Source organism: Mustelus asterias, chromosome 23 (genome assembly GCF_964213995.1).
Source record: "Mustelus asterias chromosome 23, sMusAst1.hap1.1, whole genome shotgun sequence".
Classification (NCBI taxonomy): domain Eukaryota; kingdom Metazoa; phylum Chordata; class Chondrichthyes; order Carcharhiniformes; family Triakidae; genus Mustelus; species Mustelus asterias.
The window spans coordinates 14,558,715-14,581,006 of NC_135823.1; the positions used below are offsets into that span (position 1 = coordinate 14,558,715).

The window sequence follows — 22,292 nt, forward strand, 5'->3', positions numbered from 1 at the left end:
GGCTTGGAGGGCCGAAGGGCCTGTTCCTGTGCTGTATTGTTCTTTGTTCTTTGTTCTTTGTTTGTTTGAGATCCGACCCACTACGGTGGTGTCATCAGCAAATTTGAAAATCGAATTCCTTCTCTATTAGATACCCCCTTATCCTAATGGTGGCTTTGTGCACTCTTTCTTGTGCCTCTGTTCCATGGCAGAACGTTGGTTTGGGATAAATTATTGGAATAACCGACGTTCCTAACTCCTGTATACATTGAAGTGTGTCCAACCCAATTTCAGCACAATGACTCTGAGACTAAAGGTCTCAAAACAGAAACATTTCTCACAGGTATGGCGACCCAGGATAATCTGACTTATCGGCACTCCTCAAGCACTATTTCTGTTGTTATTTTCTAGTCAATATTTATTTGATTGTGGTACAGCAATAAGTGGGAAATCTCTCCCTAGGCTTCGGAGCGAGCTCGACCATTTTATAGATGTGGCTGTGATTATGCATCAAAATAGAGCTCAGGTTTTGAGTGAAATTATTTACCTTGTCTGTGATGCTCTCATTCAATGAAAGAATTTAAAAAAAGATGGTGTTGTATATGCTTCCAAAATATTTAAATTTGTACCATGTTGTTCATATTACTAATTTACTTCAACATTTCTGTTGCAGTAAGTGACAAACTCAATGGTTAATTTAGTCACAATTTTGTTTAAGTATATTTTGCACAATATTTTGCAATATCACGTTGACTGAGGTATTCTTTTGTCGTGAAACCATTGAAAAAAAGCCTTTAATTTCCAAATCAGCTCAAGCAGATGGCCTTGCCTTTGGCTTAGTATCTTATCTCAACCAAAATTGAGATCCACCCAAGTGACCGTGAGGGCGCTGGTAATATTCCTGGAGCTGTTTGGACAGATACATTGAAATGAATTTCACATTCGCCCATTTGCCATTGGTGTGTGACATTAACTGCCTTTAAGAGGCATGGATTGAGAAGTGACATGAAACATTAGTTGATAAGGTGGCACAGTGGTGGTGGCACAGTGGGGGGCAGCATGGTGGCACAGTGGTTAGCACTGCTGTCTCACAGCACCAGGGACCCAGGTTTGATTCCCAGCTTGGGTGACTGTGTGGAGTTTGTACGTTCTTCCTGTATCTACGTGGGTTTTCTCCCACAGTCCAAAAGATGTGCTGGGCAGGTGCGTTGGCCATGCTAAATTCTCCCTCAGTGTACCCGAGTGTGGTGAACCATAGATGGTTAGCACTATGGGTACTGGACCATAGATGGTTACCACTATGGGTACTGAACCATAGATGGTTAGCACTATGGGTACTTGTACATATGTTACTGTTGTCACTGTTGGTGTTAGGGTTGGGGTGTTCTACCTGTTGGTATGGTTCTGTGGTACACTCCGGTTGGCTCCACCTACCTGTAGGAGTATAAAGGTCACTGCACTGCCTGGTGACCCTTTAGTCTGGGATTGTATTGTTAAGCAGTGTGCTCCATTCTTGTTACTAATAAAAGCCTTCATTTCCCGGGTACGATCTAGCCTCCCGAGTGATTTAATCGTGCATCACCGAGCATAAGCCAGAGTGTGGCAGCCAGGGGATTTTCACAGTAACTTCATTGCTGTGTTAATGTGAGCCTACTTGTGTCATTAATAAATAAACTTTAAAAACTAAACTCGGTTCCGATGTAATCCTTGGTTCAGGAATTTCACAAGCTTGGGTGTGTGACATCAATCTTTCTGATACTGTCTCTGCTAATTCACTCTTTGAAGCGAGGAATTGATCTGTGCGTCTCCTCCAAATTCTCTCACCATCAAGTTGTACAGTATCAAAAATTGGCCTTGTCTTAGCTGGAAAGTTTGCAGGTAGCCACTTCTCACTTGTAGTTCCTCGCTAAAACTATGTCTCCTTGTTTAAAACTCCCCTGTTTCAATATCTGTTCACAGCCAGTCATTTGTGTCTGCTGTTGTCACTCTACTATTTTAATAATATCAGGTGCTGTGAGTAAATTAAATTTGGTTCTCAGTTTCACTTTTGAGAACAACATTGTTGGCAAGGTTTGTGTTGTTGCTTGAATAGTGTTCCAATCGGACCTGAGAAACCTGTTTACTCTCCTGGATAATGAACCTTCGTCTTTTGATGTTTTATTGGCACGTTTCAGTGACTGTACAAGCCTCTGCGCCAGTTCGTTGGTGGATGGATGATATGGGGCAGTCTTTATGTGCTGTATACTGTTGTGGGAAATTTACCACCGGAGTCAGACTTGGAGGTTTCAACAATACAGCTTTATTTCGGACACGAAGCTTCGGGGAGAACGCACTGGTACTCCGCCGTACTTGGCAGCTACCTTCTCAACTACACAATGGTAATTGATCATTTTTATACCTTTTAGACAATAGGCAGTATGGACATTGGCCATTAACACATCATTACAAGTTGAGTAGGCAGATCGATAGTTAACACATCGTTACGAGTAGACAGTAACAGACATGGACAGTTAACATATCATTGTTCATAGAATGGATACATTTCCTCTATCAATGACTGGTTTCAATCTATACATTCAGTGGCTGATTTTGTTGCATTTATGTATTTATGTCCCCATCTGTGGCTGACCTTATTATCAGACGCATTGTTCTGGGTCTGCCCTTATTGTTCTGGGGGGCCGGTTCAGAACAGAGTTGAGGGGGAACTTCTTCTCTCAGAGGGTAGTGAATCTCTGGAATTCTCTGCCCATTGAAGTGGTGGAGGCTTCCTCGTTGAATATGTTTAAATCACGGGTAGATAGTTTTCTGATCGGTAAGGGAATTAGGGGTTATGGGGAGCAGGCGGGTAAGTGGAACTGATTCGCTTCAGATCAGCCATGATCTTGTTGAATGGCGGGGCAGGCTCGAAGGGCCAGATGGCCTACTCCTGCTCCTATTTCTTATGTTCTTATGTTCTTATCTTAAAGTGCCTCAAGCTCTGACCAGCTTCCTGCAGCATTTTGGATCCTGCATGTTTTAACTTTTAAGTAACTGTCTGTGCTAAAAGCCAGTGCCTGTTAATGTCCCTTCCCAGGTAACCATTTTGTGTGCCAGGCAACCATTTTGTGTTCATCACTTTAATTCCCCCACCATTACCATTGCTCTTAACATAATCCACAAATTCCTTGGATGTAAGTTGTGTTGCAGGATCAGTGACTAGTTGTTCAGGCCACCCAAATCTTGCCAATATTTCATCTAACTTCTCTATGGTTCTTTCAGTCGTGGCGCATTTCATCATCATGACTTTGGGCCATTTTGAATGCACCTCAACTTGAGCAAGAAACATGTATCCTTCGATCAGTCCCACAGAGTCAACGTGTATTCTCTGCCTTATTGTTTTGGCCATTCCCACGGACGCTGAGTCATGAAATCCTTGATAATGGACTCTCGCAACTTCCCCTGTACCGACGTTAGGCTCATTCGTCTATAGTTCCCTGTTTTCTCTCTACCTCCCTTTTTGAATAGCAGGCTGACATTAGCTACTCTCCAATCTGTAGGAACCAGTCCAGAGTCCATAAGATTTTAGAAAATAACCACTCATAGATCTATTATTTCCAGGGCCGCTTCCTGAAGTACTCTGGGAAGAAGATTATCAGGATCTGGAGATTTATCCACCTTCAATCTCATCAATTTCCCCAAAACCGTTCCTCTATTGATGCTGATTTTCTTCAGCTCCTCACTAAAACTTGATTCGCTCAGAACCTCTGGTACATTAGTCATGTCTTCCTTTGTGAAGCCAGAAGCAAAGTATGAATTTAATTCCTTGGACATGTCTTTATTCCCCTTTATGAATTCTCCCATTTCTGACTGTAAGGGGCCTCTTTACATCCTGTAGAAACTTTTACAGTCAGTTTTTATATTATCCTCCATCTTTCTTTCATACTCTATTTTTCCCTTTTAATCAATCCCTTGGTCCTCCAATGCTGAATTTTAAACTGCTCCCAATCCTCAGGACTATTGCCTTTTCTTGCCAATTTGCATGCTTCTTCCTTGATTCTGATAAAATCTCAAATTTCCCTTGTAAGCCGTGCTATGACACAATTCACTTACCATCCTTGCGCCAAACGGGAATAAACAACTTCTGGAGTTCATCTATTCATTCTTTGCATTCCTATCATTGCCTGTCCACTGCCTTTCCTTTCAGTAATGTTTCCCAGTCCATCATGGCCAATTCATGCCTCATGCCATCATAGTTACCTTTATTGAGATTCAGGACACTGGTCTCAGAATCAACTACATCACTATCCACCTTGACAAAGATTTCTATCATACTATGGTCACTCTTCCCCAATGGTTCTCTCACAAATAGATTGCCAACTGATCCTTTCTCATTGCCCAACACTCAGTTCAAGATGGCCTGTTCCCTTGTTGGTTCCTTAATGTATTGCGACAGAGAACCATCCAGTGTGCACTCCAGCAATTCCTCCTCTATTTCATTGTGACGAATTTGACTCTCCCAATCTCTATGCAGATGAAAGTCGCCCATAATCACAGATGTCCCTTTAACATATGCACCGCTGATTTCATGTCTAATTATTTTCCAACAATACCACCCCCACCAATGCTTTTTGCCCCTTGTTGTTTCTTAACATGACCCATACAGATTCCACATAGTCGATACTAATGTTTTTCCTCAATATCATATCAACATCATCTTTAATCAACAATGCAATTCTACCACTTAGTCCTTTCTGTCTGTCCTTCCTAAACATTGTGGTGCCCGTGAATGAATCAAGCAACAAGACACCCACCCAGAGTAATTCTGAACCTTATGCCACCCTCAGTGGTGTTAAATATGGGGCAATAATGATTCATTAGCTGAGAGGGGGGGCCGGTAGGGGTGATAATTGGCATGAGGTTTCCTTCTTCATGTTTGACCTGATGCCATGAGTCTTCATGAGGTCAATGTTGAAGACTCCCAGCTCTGTACCACTATGCCCACACCTCTGGTTGCTCTGTCCTGCTGCCCTGTGCAGCTGAGCCACCTGTGGTGCCTCAGACCTGGCTTTGGCTGCATTGCCCAGTTAAAGACCATCAGTATTCGGAATGGAATACTGGCGGATTGCACCCCCCTGATGCACTCAGAGAGCTCCTGCACTACCCGCCTATTCCTCTTTGACTGTCTGCTCCTCACCCAGTTTCCCTCTTCCGGCAAACTCTTAAACAGGGGGAAAACCATATCTATAAATGGGCAATTCCTGAAGCTGTCAGCCTGATGATTGCCCGCAGAGATGCCAGCTCATGCTCAAGTATTTAGCTAAAGTCCAAGGTTAAACTTGTTTGTAAGTATTGGAACATGGTGCTTAAGTGCTGCCAAACTGACACCATGTGAAGATAATTGAATTTGCTCTGATCATTCACTCACAGACTTGTACACACGACATGCCTTAAACAAGGGCATGTTCATCCCTTCAAACCTGATAAACAAGGTCAGCCTCCAAAGATACTCAGTATCGGCCAGAGTCGAATGACTCAGCAGTAGGTGCTGAGCTGAAATTTGCTGAATCATTGTACTAAATGATCGCCCTTTGCCTTCTCTCTCAGATATCTGGCTGGCCAGGACTCTGAGCTCTTCTGTTTTGCTTAGCATCCATCATATTTGGAAAACGAGATTGGATATCCATTCTCCCAGACCTTTCACACCTACAGATACACAGACACACCTATAGATAGACTGTGCTCCCGCTCTCTGCACCCCTGAGATCACCAAAAGCTTCTTTATTAGAATCATAGAATCCGTACAGTGCGGAAAGAGTTTGTAATGAGCTAAAACTGTATGATTAGTATTTCTGTCAACATTCACAACTGTCTGTATCCCTCTATTCCCTCCCTATTCATGTCCCAACCCAGATGCTTCTAAATGTTGTTAATGCGCCTGTTTCCACTGCCTCCTCTGGCAGCGCATTCCAGGCACCTACCACACTCTGCGTGAAAAACTTCCCTCACATCTCCCTTAAACTTTTCCCCTCTCACCTTGAACCTGTGCCCCCTTGTAATTAACACTTCCATCCTTGGAAAAAGACTCTGACTATCTGTCTGTGCCTCTCATAATTTTGTAGACCTCTACCAGGTTCCCCCTCAGCCTCCGTCTTTCCCATGAAAACAATCCTGGTTTATTCAAACTCTCCTCATTGCCGACACCCTCAAGACTGGGCAACATCCTGGTGAACATTTTTTGCACTCTCTCCAAAGCCTCCACATCCTTCTGGTAGTATGGTGACCAGAACTGCACGCAATACTCCAAACGCGGCCTAACCAAGGTGTTATATAGCTGCAACGTGATTTCCCAACTCCTTTGCAGCTATATAAAACCTTGGTTAGGCCACGTTTGGAGTATTGCACAATGCCCCAGCTGATGAAGGTAAACGTGCCATATGCTTTCTTAATCACTTTGGCCACATGTGTTGCCACTTTAAGGGAACTGTGGACCTGCACGCCCAGATCCCTCTGTATGTTAATGTTCCTAAGGGTTCTGCCATTTGCATCACCTTGCATTTGTTCAGATTAAACTCCATGTACCATTTCTGTGCCCAAGTCTTCAATCTATCTATATCCTGTTGTATCCTCTGACAATCGCCGGCACTATCAACAACTCCACCAATCTTCATGTCATCCACAAACTTACTAATCAGACCACCTATATTTCCCTCCAGATCATTTATATATAGTACAGACAACAGAGGTCCCAGCACTGATCCCTGCGGAACGCCACTAGCTACAGATCCCCATTCTGAAAAACACCCTTCCACCGCTACTCTCTGTCTTCTATAACCAAGCCAATTCTGTGTCCATCTAGCCAGCCCACCCCAAATCCCATGTGATTTTAGTTTTTGTACCAGTCTGCCATGTGGGACCTTGTCAAACGCTTTACTAAAGTCCATATAAACTACATCCACAACCCTTCCCTCATCAATTATCTTTGTCACCTCTTAAAAAACTCTATCAAGTTGGTGAGACATGACCTTCCCCGTACAAAACCATGCTGCCTCTCACTAACTAGTCCATTTTCCTCCAAATGTGCATATATCCTGTCCCTCAATATCTTCTCCAAAAGCTTCCCCACCACTGACATCAGTCCTATGAATTCCTGGATTATTCCTGCTTTCTTTCTTAAACAAGGGAACAACATCGGCTATTCTCCAGTCCTCTGGAGCCCCACCTGTGGTCAAAGAGGATGTGAAAATATCTGTTAAGCCCCAGTTATCTCTCCCTTTGCCTCCCGCAGTATCCTGGGATAGATCCCATCTGGCCTCGGGGACTTATCTACCTTAATGCTGTAGGCGGGCATAAATTTTGTGGGTATTAGGATTAGAATATTTCTTAAACTATAACTCGATAAATGAAGCAAAACAGGACAGCATTCAGCCAGAAAGGTGTGAGTAAGGCAAGCAGACATCTTTTAAACACAGAAACCAGGTTGACAAAGACTCAGGAACTCGCATCAATATGCTATTCAGAAAATATCTTGAGACCTGGAAAACTTCCTGACATCCCATCAAACACCCATTGTCCAAAGGAATTCAGAGACATAAAGCAATTATCACACTCTTAAACCAAACTTTACATATTAAAACTCTAGACCAGAAAACCCATTAACGGGATAACTATAAAAGAAAACCATTTACACATCAAACTCCACACCCACAAACCTATTGAAACAGGATGATTATATCAGGAAACCACTCACAAACCATTTACATATCAAAACAGATCGTTACTATAACTATACTCCGTTTTGGCAGGCAGGCAGAGTACTTTGCGGGACTGTCTTGTCTGTGTCCTGATTGTACCTCCGTCGACGTAAAAAAAACTATAATAAACTGTGCTGTTATCGATCTTGGCTCTGGGTGCGAGTGGTGTGGTATCTGTTCACTCGCGCTAACAATTGGGGGCTCGTCCGGGATAGTGACCGCCGCTGGAACATCGCCTCTCAAACACTGGGTGAGTATCTTTACTCATTTAAAGTCCGCGGGAATTCCCAGTGCCAGCGGTGTTCCACGGCTGCCGCGATCTGAACTTGTGAACAGAGCCCGATCGAGAGCTGCACAGCGGGGTAGGTTCTTCTTTGGGCGGGTGAGCGGGGTCGCGAATTGTAATTGATTGTGTACTGTTGCATTCCGTGTATCCCTGACAGCGGACCCGACCAGACATTAGCTGACCCAAAAGGTACCTAAGGAAGACAAGGGTTAAGTGGCCGGGAGGCCGGGAGGACGTCCAGGGTTAGGGCCAATGAACGCGGACTCACGAAGTTCGGTTTAAGTCCGGGCGCTGCAAGTCGGGTAGGACCTCTGCAGGCGCGAAAGTCTGGGCCACTGGAAACAGATCCGCGAGGAGTCTGCTACATGTCCGGGCGCTACTAAGTCTGGAGCCTCTGTGAGTGCTTCGGGCACTACAAGCAGGAGACCTCTGGTAGCGCGAAAGAACGGCTACACGCCGGGGGAACTCCTACCTGCGGTCAATCCCACGCTTGTCCGCACCCAGGTCAGGGTGATTCCCGGGGAGATAGGGAAACGGCGAGCCTCTGTGGATTGATTTAGCGGTAGGATTTGGTCAGGAAAGAGTGGCCCCCGGCCCCTGTAGTCCTGGTCAGAGCCCCCCCCCCTGTCTCTGTGAGCGGTGATCTCCCCGTTACATGCAGGACGGGCTCTGCGTGTTACTGCTGAAGGTTTAAAGGTACTGACAGTGGAAACACCAAACCAGGAACCCCAGGGATACCTACACAAGTATCTGTGGGAAGCACCAAACCAGGATTAGTACACCACTGATCTTAGCTAAGAGATTCGACATGGATAGCATTGAGACCATTTTTGAATGGGGGCCGGAAGGGTCCCTCACCCGCTATCTAGCAGATAAAAACAAGAACCTAATTAAAGGCATGATTAAAACAGGGTGGAAACCCCAAGACCCCCTTGAGAGCCAACGGGAATGGTGGGCAACGGAAAAGAGGAACAAGGATGATAAGGCTTGGATCCTCATACTGAAGGCACACCTCACCCTAGCAGGGCGAGTCCATAAATACGTTCAGGATAAACAAGAAAAGGCTGAACAGAAAAAGCATGCTGCTGTGATGGCTATTAACCCCGTGTTGCCGGCACTGACCGACTTCTCCCGTGAAGCCCCATACGAGGAATGTCCCGATTGGGAGTGCTTAATAGACGAGACAAGTCCTCGGTGCCCAACAGGGGGGAGTCCCCCGGTAACCACCGATCCCCCAAACGCCAAAGCAGCACCTCTTAAGATCGAATGTATCCCAGGGGGACAAGGGAGAGACGGGCGAGGAAGGCAGGCCCAAATTAAAATGACTTATGTGTCACTCTCGCCAGGGGACACTATGAAATTACTAGAAAAGCTCCCAACCCTGCAGCCCAGGCACAGTAACGCAATTTTTTGGCAAAAGATGAAAGAGATGCAACTGTGCCACAACTTACACAACCGAGATATAGCAGGGTTAGTAAGAGCCAAGATGCCCGAGAATCACTGGGCTCGGCTCCGGGCAGAACACCAGAATGGGACTTGGTGTGCAGACCTAGACGGGAGCCGCCGGGAGCAGGAACAGGCTCTGACAGGCTTTAAAAACGATATCATCCTGACCATGGGGGAGGTCCCCGTGAGTTGGAGTGTAATAGTAGGAGTAACGCAGAAAAAGGAGGAAGGGGCTCAGGAATACGGGCGACGAAAATTCGATGCCTTTGTAGCCCACGGAGGAATGCCAGATGCAGATAGACAGAACCCGGCATTCCTCCAGTTATATAGGGATGGGCTGAGCCCAGCACACCAAGCTATCCTAAAGACAGGATTGGTAAACTTTAACACCTTCGATGAATTAGAAAACTGGGCTGTCACTGTAGACAACCAGCAAAGGAAAACACAGGGCGCCAGAGCAGGGATATCAGCGGTAGGAACTGAAGGAGGAAATTGCTACAGGTGCGGGGAATTAGGCCATTTCAAAAGGGAATGCCGAGCTATAATCCCGCACCCTCCTAATACATGTAATAAGTGCGGCAGAATCGGACACACCGAATCTACCTGCAAAGACAGAAGGATCCCAAGGAGAAAGGGAGCGCCCCCGAAGAGACTGGAGAAAACCCCGGCAAGCGCCCCAGATATAAGGGAGAATGAGGTGGTTTCGGACCCAGCGCACCTCAGCCACCAGCAGCTGCTGGACATTATACAAACCTTGGCGGCACAAAAATCTGCATGAGTGGCATCGGCCCCCGCCCCGGGAACGGACCCCCGTATCTGGGTGAATGCATCGTTAGGGGGCCGGCGATGCAAAATATTAATAGATACGGGGGCTTCGATATCCCTCACCAACATGGCACTACCCACCACCCACCGTTCCATAGTAGTAGTAGGAATAGGGGGGGATAGGACTATAGCATATCAGAGCGAAGCAGTGTTACTTGAGGTAGAGGGGATCATACTCCCCGTACACTTCTGGGTGGGCCCAAATGAAGAAGGGACAATTTTGGGAATAGACCTCCTGGGAGAGTTAGGAGCAGTGGTGGACGCTTTCAATAAGCGCCTGCTGTGGACGGCAAGGAAAGAACACAAGAGCGGGATCCAAGGATACTGGGTCCCTAATAAGAACGTAGCAGCCATAGGCATGGGGGCTCCGGCTCCGACGGCCCGAGACTGGAAGAAGGAGGGACTAGTGGGACTCTTATGTCAAGCACTACCCCGGGTCTGGGCTACAGGCAAGCAAGACTGCGGTCTCGTCACAATCCTTCCTTTACAAATACAAGGACCAGCCCATGCCCCTCATAAACAATATCCCATAAAACCCGAGGCGTTACAGGCAACCGAAACAATCGTCCAGGCTTTGGTTAAACGGGGCATCCTGAGACCCACCGTGTCCCGAAGGCAGGTGGAGGGACAGTACCGCACAGGATGGGCAGTGGTAGATCAGGAAGGAACACTAATAGCAAAGGGCACCATGGGGGGGGAGACCTCTGCTCAAGTGGCCGAGCTTATAGCATTAACAAAGGCCCTTAGCGCAGGAAGGGACAAAAGGGTAAACATATACACGGACAGTCAATATGCGTTCGGGGTGGTTCACGACTATATGATAGCATGGAATAGGCGCGGATTCATTACCGCAGCGGGGGGACACATAAAACATGAAAATATAATTCGAGACCTGGCCACAGCATCCAGACTACCCTCAGAAGCAGCCGTAATTAAAATAAAAGCCCATCAAAAGACAAGGACTGTAGAGCAGAAGGGGAACCAACTAGCAGATGCCGCTGCTAAAGCTGCAGCAGGGGAAGCCCTCCCACAGGTAGCTGCCATCACCTCTTCCCCCATGGAAGAGATGGATGTTCATAAACTACAGGGTAGCGCTGACCCAGACGAGGTGGCGCGGTGGAAACAGACCGGGGCGTCCTTAGACGAAGATGGTATATGGAGGAAAGGACATCAAGTAGTCGCCCCCTCATTCATACAGGCGGAACTACTTCGACTCCACCACGAACCAAACCACTCCGGACGGGATGGGACCCTAGCTCGTTTATCAGGAGATTGGTGGTGGCCAGGGATGGGGCGGGATGTAGCTAAGCACTGCCAAAGATGCATCATATGCGCACAGCATAACCCTGGCCGGCCCCTGAAGGTTAAACCAGCAAACCAACCCAGGCCAAAGGGACCTTGGGAAAACCTCCAAATTGACTTCATCGGCCCTCTACCCACCAGTCGTGGGAAGAAGTACTGCCTGGTCCTCATTGACCAGTTCACCCGATGGGTAGAAGCCTTCCCAACCCGGGATTGCGGGGCAACCACTGTAGCCCACATCTTAGCATATGAGATAATACCCAGATGGGGAGTCCCGTTACAACTGGACTCCGACCAGGGGACACACTTCACAGGCAAGGTAATGAAACACGCATGTAAAACCTTAGGGATCCGACAGCGGTTCCATATACCATACCACCCCCAGAGTGCTGGAATGGTAGAGAGAATGAATCGCACCCTCAAGAACACGATAGCAAAAACTATCGCAGAAACAGGTCAGGGGTGGGTAGATGTCCTTCCCTGTATCCTGATGCGCCTACGGGCCACCCCAGGTCGAACCATAGGGCTCACCCCGTTCGAACTAATGACCGGGAGAGCAATGCGACTCCCCGAAAACATCGCCGTGGGAGGGGAAGAAATGACACCCCTCCGGGACAAGCTCAAACGATATGTGCAACACTTAGATTCACAACTCCGAGACCTGCACCACACAGCCAGGGACCAGCAAGCCATTAGAGACCAGGCTAAAAAGGAAAATGTCAGTCATACCCCCACCCTCCCTCGAGTAGGGGATAGGGTTTTGATTCGGATTGCCCCAGACCGACCCGGGTTTGCACCGAAATGGATGGGACCCCACGAGGTTATCCTTACCAGCGATACATGTGCGTGTGTCGATGTGAAAGGAAAAGGCCGATGGAAACATTGGTCGCAATTAAAATCCTATCACCACGGGGAAAGAGGACAGAGCAGACTGACTGAAAGGACAGAGGATGCTCCGTCCACTCCACGTATTGGCCCTTAACCATCTTTGTCCTTACAGCGGAAATCGAAATAACAACCTTTATTTTCCAACACTAAAGGAACTATATGCCAACCGAGGCATGAATGCATATATGTAGATAGAAATAAGAATAAGATAAGTAAGACAAGTTCATCACCTAATATGAACCTAACGACTGGCGGCCACCAGGTTTTATATATCCTCCCCCAACCCCTCTCCAGAACCATGTGGACCACTTGGAGGATGATCCTCGCGGCGACCTTCCTGACGAGTGTGGCACCCGAAGAACACCCCATCTACCCGCGATTCCACGGGGTAGCCTTCAACACATCCGAGGCACTATGTGTGCCAGCTGGACCGGACCCTATGAACAGTAGAACTTATCTTAACGCATGGCTACAAGTTTACCCGGGTATCAACGAGATCTGCTTCACTTGCACTTTAGAAGGACTCCGAACATGCATTCAACAGCGGGACCTCCAGAACAGAGACCAGTGCGTTTTTGGGACTCTCTGCGCCCTCCCCGACAACCCACAAGAGGCCCGACCACAGGACACTTTGAATTCAAACATGGACATTTGCGGCTATTACGGACTTAGAACATAGAACATAGAACATAGAACATTACAGCGCAGAACAGGCCCTTCGGCCCACGATGTTGCACCGACCAGTTAAAAAAAAAAAAACTGTGACCCTCCAACCTAAACCAATTTCTTTTCGTCCATGAACCTATCTACGGATCTCTTAAACGCCCCCAAACTAGGCGCATTTACTACTGATGCTGGCAGGGCATTCCAATCCCTCACCACCCTCTGGGTAAAGAACCTACCCCTGACATCGGTTCTATAACTACCCCCCCTCAATTTAAAGCCATGCCCCCTCGTGCTGGATTTCTCCATCAGAGGAAAAAGGCTATCACTATCCACCCTATCTAAACCTCTAATCATCTTATATGTTTCAATAAGATCCCCTCTTAGCCGCCGCCTTTCCAGCGAAAACAATCCCAAATCCCTCAGCCTCTCCTCATAGGATCTCCCCTCCATACCAGGCAACATCCTGGTAAACCTCCTCTGCACCCTCTCCAAAGCCTCCACATCCTTCCTGTAATGTGGGGACCAGAACTGCACACAGTACTCCAAGTGCGGCCGCACCAGAGTTGTGTACAGTTGCAACATAACGCTACGACTCCTAAATTCAATCCCCCTACCAATAAACGCCAAGACACCATATGCCTTCTTAACAACCTTATCTACTTGATTCCCAACTTTCAGGGATCTATGCACACATACACCTAGATCCCTCTGCTCCTCCACACTATTCAAAGTCCTCCCGTTAGCCCTATACTCAACACATCTGTTATTCCTACCAAAGTGAATTACCTCACACTTCTCCGCATTAAACTCCATCCGCCACCTCTCGGCCCAACTTTGCAACCTGTCTAAGTCTTCCTGCAAACTACGACACCCTTCCTCACTGTCTACCACACCACCGACTTTGGTGTCATCAGCAAATTTGCTAATCCACCCAACTATACCCTCATCCAGATCATTAATAAATATTACAAACAGCAGTGGCCCCAAAACAGATCCCTGAGGTACACCACTTGTAACCGCACTCCATGATGAATATTTACTATCAACCACCACCCTCTGTTTCCTATCCGCTAGCCAATTCCTGATCCAATTTCCTAGATCACCCCCAATCCCATACATCTGCATTTTCTGCAGAAGCCTACCATGGTGAACCTTATCAAACGCCTTACTAAAATCCATATATACCACGTCCACTGCCTTGCCCCCATCCACCTCCTTGGTCACTTTCTCAAAAAACTCAATAAGGTTAGTAAGGCACGACCTACCTGCCACAAAACCATGCTGACTATCACCTATCAATTCATTACTCTCCAAATAACTATAAATCCTATCCCTTATAATTTTTTCCAACATCTTGCCGACAACAGAAGTGAGACTCACCGGTCTATAATTCCCGGGGAAGTCTCTGTTCCCCTTCTTAAACAATGGGACAACATTCGCTAACCTCCAATCTTCTGGTACTATACCAGAGGCCAACGACGACCTGAAGATCAGAGCCAGAGGCTCTGCAATCACTTCTCTTGTTGAGGCTCCCGCAGTCTCATTGTATGTATGTTTTGCACCGCTTCCAACGCGGGCCCCCACGACCACAAGGCCCGAAATCTTACCCTGTCCCTTGCAAAGCAGGGGACCGGAGGGAGGACTGGTGTTGTGGAACGAGGGGGAAATTGTGTACGACAACGTAAAACATGAGGTGGTACCTGTCCTGATCGACATTTCAGGAATCCAGGTACCCAGGCATTGCTCAGAACAGGTACAGAACTTGTATCAGATGTTAGAGAGAGAGACCATAAAACGGGCCATTGACGCAATGGGGGCCACACGCTACAGGGGAAACATAAACACCAACACATACCGAAGCAAACGGGGTATTATCAATGATATGCTCACAGGGCTGAATACAGGAGACACAATGATTAACTCCATTGACATCCAGGGCCTCAACAGTAAAATTGAACAGCTGAAAGGGGTAATGAAAAACATATTACAGCGGTCATTAGACCAGCAGGCGGAACAAGCATTCTTAGGGGAAGCGGGCGCCCATATCCAACTAGATGGGATTGCAGTGTTAGAAGCACATGCCCGAACTATCAATCGCCTCATAGACAGGGAAAGGGAAGACACTGCCCGGGTACAACAGGGACAGTTATGCCATGCATATGGTCAGTGGATGGTGGCACAAATATGACACAATTTGGACCAGGTACACAGGGGGGAAGTGCCCGATTGGATCGACAGTGCCCAACTAGCGCAACTCGCAGATCAGAAGGGGGTGCTGGATGACCGGACCCTGAAGGGGATGACACGAGTATATCCAGTAATCCCCGACTGCGAGGTTAGTGAGGGCACCGGGATAGGAATGGTTCTGCTAATTCCAACGGTCACACAGGACGCTGGACCATTCCCCATCTTCCGAATTGAAAATATTGGTGTTGTTAGGGGCAATGCTTCCCTCCGCTACCACATAACCGAAAACATGGCCATCTCCAAACATGGCATAATGTCCAGTGTTTCTCTCGCAGGGTGCAAGCAGAGGGGAGAGGTCACCATCTGTCCTCACCCACTGAGACAAGGAGAGGCAGCAGAATGTGGGTTTAACCGAACACAGGACTGCACCTTAGAGATTATACCCGTAGACCCACATTTCGCCCGGGCAGGATACGGGGGGCGGGGTAGATACTGTGTAGCCACCACACGTACATCATTCACATATAACGGATTAACATGCCCAATCCCCGACCCTAACTTCTGTTTTACCCCTCGCAAGCCAGTCACTATAGGTCAAGCTCACATCACCAATATTCGAAATAGGCAGACCATAGCCTTTAATGCCACAGACCCCCTAAAAGACAACCTAAGAGACTACCAAGAACCCGAGCAAGCCCCCATCCCACACCTGACCGAAGTCCTAAGGGAGCTCCGACTTAAAGTAGGACACTCCGTCTGATTATACCACCGGTTACAGTCACACATCAAAACCTTGGAACAAGATACCGAGACGGCGTTACGAAGTCAAACATGGGTACAGAAGGTGTGGGACTGGGGTCTAAATGTAAACATCCACCCCTGGGTCCGAATTACATCGCACACACTGGTGGTCATCCAACTCATCTTAGCCCTTTCCTGGGGATTGGCTACATGTTATACCTACCGCCAGCGGAAGAGAATGAAAGCACATAAGAACTTAGTTAGAACAATTGGTATGATGGGGCAGGTAGCCAAGCGGGATGATTACTCCCGCCTACACATGATTTGACAAACTCCGGGACTCCCCTAAACTGTACGACTGCAGCGTACGGAGGCAGGAAGCACCGGACACAAAATATAATAAAGGGGAGAAAGATCGGTTAGAAAAGTGAAAAGGAAATAAACAACAAAAATTCACTTTTGACCGACAGGGGGGACTGTGGGCGGGCATAAATTTTGTGGGTATTAGGATTAGAATATTTCTTAAACTATAACTCGATAAATGAAGCAAAACAGGACAGCATTCAGCCAGAAAGGTGTGAGTAAGGCAAGCAGACATCTTTTAAACACAGAAACCAGGTTGACAAAGATTCAGGAACTCGCATCAATATGCTATTCAGAAAATATCTTGAGACCTGGAAAACTTCCTGACATCCCATCAAACACCCATTGTCCAAAGGAATTCAGAGACATAAAGCAATTATCACACTCTTAAACCAAACTTTACATATTAAAACTCTAGACCAGAAAACCCATTAACGGGATAACTATAAAAGAAAACCATTTACACATCAAACTCCACACCCACAAACCTATTGAAACAGGATGATTATATCAGGAAACCACTCACAAACCATTTACATATCAAAACAGATCGTTACTATAACTATACTCCGTTTTGGCAGGCAGGCAGAGTACTTTGCGGGACTGTCTTGTCTGTGTCCTGATTGTACCTCCGTCGACGTAAAAAAAACTATAATAAACTGTGCTGTTATCGATCTTGGCTCTGGGTGCGAGTGGTGTGGTATCTGTTCACTCGCGCTAACAATGCAATTTAGGATACTCAACACTTCCTCCTTTGATATATTGACATTCTCTAGAGCATTCACACACATATCCTTTACCTCAACATCCATCATGTCCTTCTCCTTGGTGATTACCAATACAAAATACTCATTAAGGATCTCATCCACTTCCTGTGGCTCCACACATAACTTCCCTCCATTGACCTTGAGTGGGCCTACTCTTTCTCTTGCCACCCTCTTGCTCCTAATACATGCATAGAAAGCCTTGGGATTCTTCTTGACCCTGTTTTCTCAAGACATTTCATTCCCCTTTTAGCCCTCCTAATTCTACGTTTAATTTCCTTCCTACTTTCATGATATTCCTCAAAAGCTTCATCAGTTTTTAGATGCGTATGCCTTCTTTTTCATTTTGACTAAGCTTACATTTCCCTTGCCATCCATGGTTCCCGAATCCTGCCATTTCTACCCTTCATTTTTGTGGGTACATGCCTGTCCTGCACCTCAATCAACTAGCTTTTAAAAGCCTCCCGCATGCCAGATGTGGATTTGCCCTCAAATAGCCGCTCCCAATCCACATTCCCCAGTTCCTGTCTAATTTGGATATAATTGGCCTTCGTCCAATTGAGCGCCCTCACCCGAGGGCCACTCTTGTTCTTATCCACGACGACCCAAAATCTTACGGAATTATGGCTGCTGAGCCCAAAATGCTCCCCCACTGAAACATTGATCACCTGGCCCAACTCATTCCCCAATACCAAGTCTTGTATGGCCCATTCCCTGGTTGGATTGTCAACATATTGTATCAAGAAGCTCTCCCAGACATACCTAAGTAATTGTTCTCCATCCAAAAGACATGCTGGTTAGGTGCATTGGCCATAATATATTCTCCCTCAGTGTACCGGATCAGGCACAGGAGTGTGGCGACTAGGAGATTTTCACAGTAACTTCATTGCAGTGTTAATGTAAGCCTACTTGTGACACTAATAAATAAATACAATAAAGCCAAACAGCATGCCAAAATGTCTGAAAGCTAGAACAATACTACATGCCATCAGACCAAATGTTGAAGAAGAACTAGAAAGACTAGTCCAAACGGAAATCATTAAGCCAGTTGCTACACGTGATTGGGCTACACTAATAGTGCCTGCACTAAAACCTAATGTCTCAGTAAGGATATGTGGAGATTTCAAGGTGAATCTGAACATGGAATTGTGCTGATTCCAGGTTTATTTGCTGGACTATCTAGAGGTTAGAAACTCTGTAAATTAGTTCTATCATAGGTGTACTTACAAATGAATGTGGTTGCTTTGTCCATCAAGTGTGGAGTGTGTTACACGCAGCAGCCCGAAACAATAAGGTTATAAGTGAATTCACTGACTCCATGCTTCACATTTATACATAATGCACAAGGTTTCAGCCTATTTTCCATTTCTAAAGGCACTGCTACTCAATATTGAGTTATACTTCAGCCCTGACCTTTGGCCACTCAATGCAGATGGGGGCAGGCAGATCAGTGGACCTGCTTTTTGGCCTGTTCTCAAGCCTGGTGAAGGTGACCATTAATAGGTTGAAGCAGTGGGCAGTTAAAGGGGTCATGTCTATACGTGAGTGTCAATGGTGAGGGAGCACAAGGTGAGAGTCACTTATGGATATTGGTGATAGGTTGTAGAGTTAAGAGCTAGATATTTGGTAATGTTTCACTTTGTGAAGAAATCAAAAACTGAGTAAATTTGACTTGGAAACATAGAAACCATAAGACCATAAGATATAGGAGCAGAATGAGACCATTCGGCCCGTCAAGTCTGCTCTACTATTCAATCATGGCTGATAATTTTCTCAACCCCATTCTCCCGTTTTTTTCCCCTGTAACCCTTGATCCCCTTACCAATCAAGAACCTATCTCTCTCTGTCTTAAAGACATTCAATGACCTGGCCTCCACAGCCCTCTGTAGCAATGAGTTCCACAGATTCACCCCTCTCTGGCTGAAGAAATTCCTCCTCATCTCAGTTCTAAAGGATCTTCCCTTTACTCTGAGTCTGTGCCCTCAGATCCGAGTATATATATTTATATATATGCAGTTTGTTATTGGTGAGCTAATTGGGTTTTTATGATGTTGTCGGTAAAAAATACCTCTGAGACTAGTCTGAGTCAAAACACAGTAAGGCTTTATTCTCACAAGCTTGCGGGAGAACCTGACCCCTGAAAGCGGAAGCCAAAGTTCTCACTGAACACAGAAAAGTGGGGATATATATACAGCATGGCTCCCAATACCAATCACGAAGCAAACTCCAGACTAGTCACGACTCAAAAGTACAATTCACAACTGCTGGTCACGAAGCAAACTCCAGACCAGTTACAAATCAAAAGTACAATTCACAGCTTCTGGTCATGAAGTAAACTCCGGTTTCCTGCTCTTCCGCGGTTTCCCCTTTGAAGTTACTGGCGCAATTGCAGCTTTCCCAGCGGGGAGTCTTCCTGTCAAACGGCCGTATCGCACTCCACATCATGTAATTGCTTTCTTTCCTCAAACCACACACAAGCTTGTAGAAAAGGTAAGACTTTACAATTAACTTTCACATTGACTGTCTATCGTTATAAGAATAAAAAGTTAAAGAATGAATAACTTGTATTAATGTCAGAGGCAGTATAACCCTGAGGAGTTTAGCCACAATGAAGGGTTATGTCTGTGATGTATCACAGGTACATTCTAGGTACAAAATCCATTAACCCTTTAGGTACAAAATACATTGAGTACGAAAAAACATTAACCTTTTCCCTTCTTCAATGATCATTTGAAAACTTCATGGTCACTGCTGCTTGTACCAACAACACATGACAATTTCTATTACCTTAGGATTCACCGCTTTTCAAGAAAATTCTAATTTATGTCAAGTATGAGATCTGTGTAGAGGCCACTTAATATTTTAACCTGCCTTCCAGAAATAAATTACTTTTCTGGAAAAGGTAGCACAGGTTCAAAGTTCAAAAAGGGACATTCTCTTCCCAGAAAGACAGCTCAACATTTGGGATGGATTCCCAGAGAATGATGGCTGAAATACTGGAATCAGTTGGTCATTACCATGAGAGGTCTGTTCAATACCCAGTGGCTTCTCCTATTTACAACGGACAATAATAACGCACATATGGCATTCCTTCTTAACCATCAGACATGGAAAGAGCAAAGTTTAAAAATCAGAACGTGTTTGATTTTGTCATGGTGAGATGTGAACAGTTATAATATGACAAACACGGCCTTTAACACAGAGGGCAGGCCCAGTACCGAGAGGAGTAAGCTGTTGACATTGTAAAAAATTTAAAATTACAAAACTGTGTATATTTAGTGCTAAACATGTACAATTTTAACCCTCAAAGGAATAAATTCCCATGTCGGAGTCGCAATAAAAACAAAATGGCATCTGAAGAATACTGGTCATTTTGATGTTCTAAAACTGTTTAAAATGGAAAACCTGGCTTGTCCTGAAACCACAAAATCCTGCCCGAGGTCAACGGATGAGAACATAAGAACTAGGAGCAGGAGTCGGCCATCTGGCCCCTTGGGCCTGTCCGCCATTCAATAAGATCATGGCTGATCTTTTTGTGGACTCAGCTCCACGTACCCGCCCGCTCACCATAACCCTTAATTCCTTTACTGTTCAACAATTTATCTATCCTCGCCTTAAAAACATTCAATGAGATAGACTCCACTGCTTCACTAGGCAGGGAATTCCACAGATTCACATTCTTTTGTGTGAACAAGTTCCTCCTCAACTCAGTCCTAAATCTGCTTCCCCTTATTTTGAGGCCATGCCCCCTGGTTCTGGTTTCACCCGTCAGTGGAACAACTTCCCTGCTTCTATCTTATCTATTTCCTTTATAATCTTACATGTTTCTATAAGATCTCCCCTCATTCTTCTGAATTCCAATGAGTATAGACCCAGACTACTCAGTCTCTCCTTATAAGCCAACACTCTCAACTCCGGAATCAACCTAGTGAATCTCCTCTGCACCCCCTCCAGTGCCAGTATATCCATTTTCAAGTAAGGAGACCAAAACTGTACACAGTACTCCAGGTGTGGCCTCACTAGCACCTTATACAGCTGCAACATAACCTCGCTGTTTTTAAACTCCATCCCTCTTGCAATGAAGGATAAAATTCCATTTGCCTTCCTATTTATCTGCTACACCCACAAACCAACTCCTTGTGATTCTTGCACAAGGACACCCAGGTCCCTCTGCACAGCAGCATGCTGCAATTTTTTACCATTTAAATAATAGTCCATTTTGCTGTTATTCCTCCCAAAATGGATGACCTCACATTTACCAACATTGTACTCCATCTGCCAGGCCCTCGCCTACTCATAGACTATTTATATCCCTTTGCAGACTTTCAGCATCCTCTGCACACTTTGCTCTGCCACTCATCTTAGTGTCACCTGTGAATTTTGACACATTACACTTGGTCCCCAACTCCAAATCATCTGTGTAAATCATAAACAATTGTGGTTCCAAAACTGATCCCTGAGGCACACCACTAGTCACTGATCGCCAACCAGAAAAACACCCATTTGCCCTCACTCTTTGCTTTCTGTCAGTTAACCAATCCTCTATCCATGCTAATACATTATCCATAACACCGTGCATTTTTTATCTAATGTAGCTGTCTTTGGTGCGGCACCTTGTCAAATGCCTTCTGGAAATTCAGATACACCACATCCACAGGTACCCCATTGTCCACTGCACATGTAATGTTCTCAAAGAATTCCACCAAATTAGTCAAACATCACCTTCCCTTCATGAACCTATGCTGCGATCTTAGGATCAATGGATCTTTCCATTGTCCACTCCTCGCCGGGTCCAATTCCCATGGCAGGCGGCACGGTAAAATTCCAGCCTCTGTCTTTTTCAGTGATGAATGTAACCTTTCTTCCATTAGTCTCTGTGTAAAGACCATAGGATGGAGACTGTCAGACCCTTAGTTCTGATTGGAAGAAGCTCCACTACGAATCTGACTCATCTGCAATTCGCTAATGCAAGGCGGACAATGGCTTTATAATTGCTACAAGACTTTCTTTGAGAGTTTGCTCTTCCACTTAATTGCTATGTAAATTTCTACGTATTTCTACGCTTTTTATTCTTAAATGAAGTGTGTTTACGTGAATTATACACAGTAGACTAGG

General features: G+C 45.8%; 1 long non-coding RNA gene across 1 annotated transcript; it reads left to right on the forward strand.

The window, feature by feature from the left end:
- Positions 1–1,024: 1,024 nt before the first annotated feature.
- Positions 1,025–13,326, forward strand: LOC144510346 (uncharacterized). The gene is made up of 3 exons (XR_013500620.1): positions 1,025–1,182; positions 2,154–2,357; positions 12,719–13,326. It is a non-coding gene; the product is annotated as an uncharacterized LOC144510346 (long non-coding RNA).
- The last annotated feature ends 8,966 nt before the right edge of the window (positions 13,327–22,292 follow it).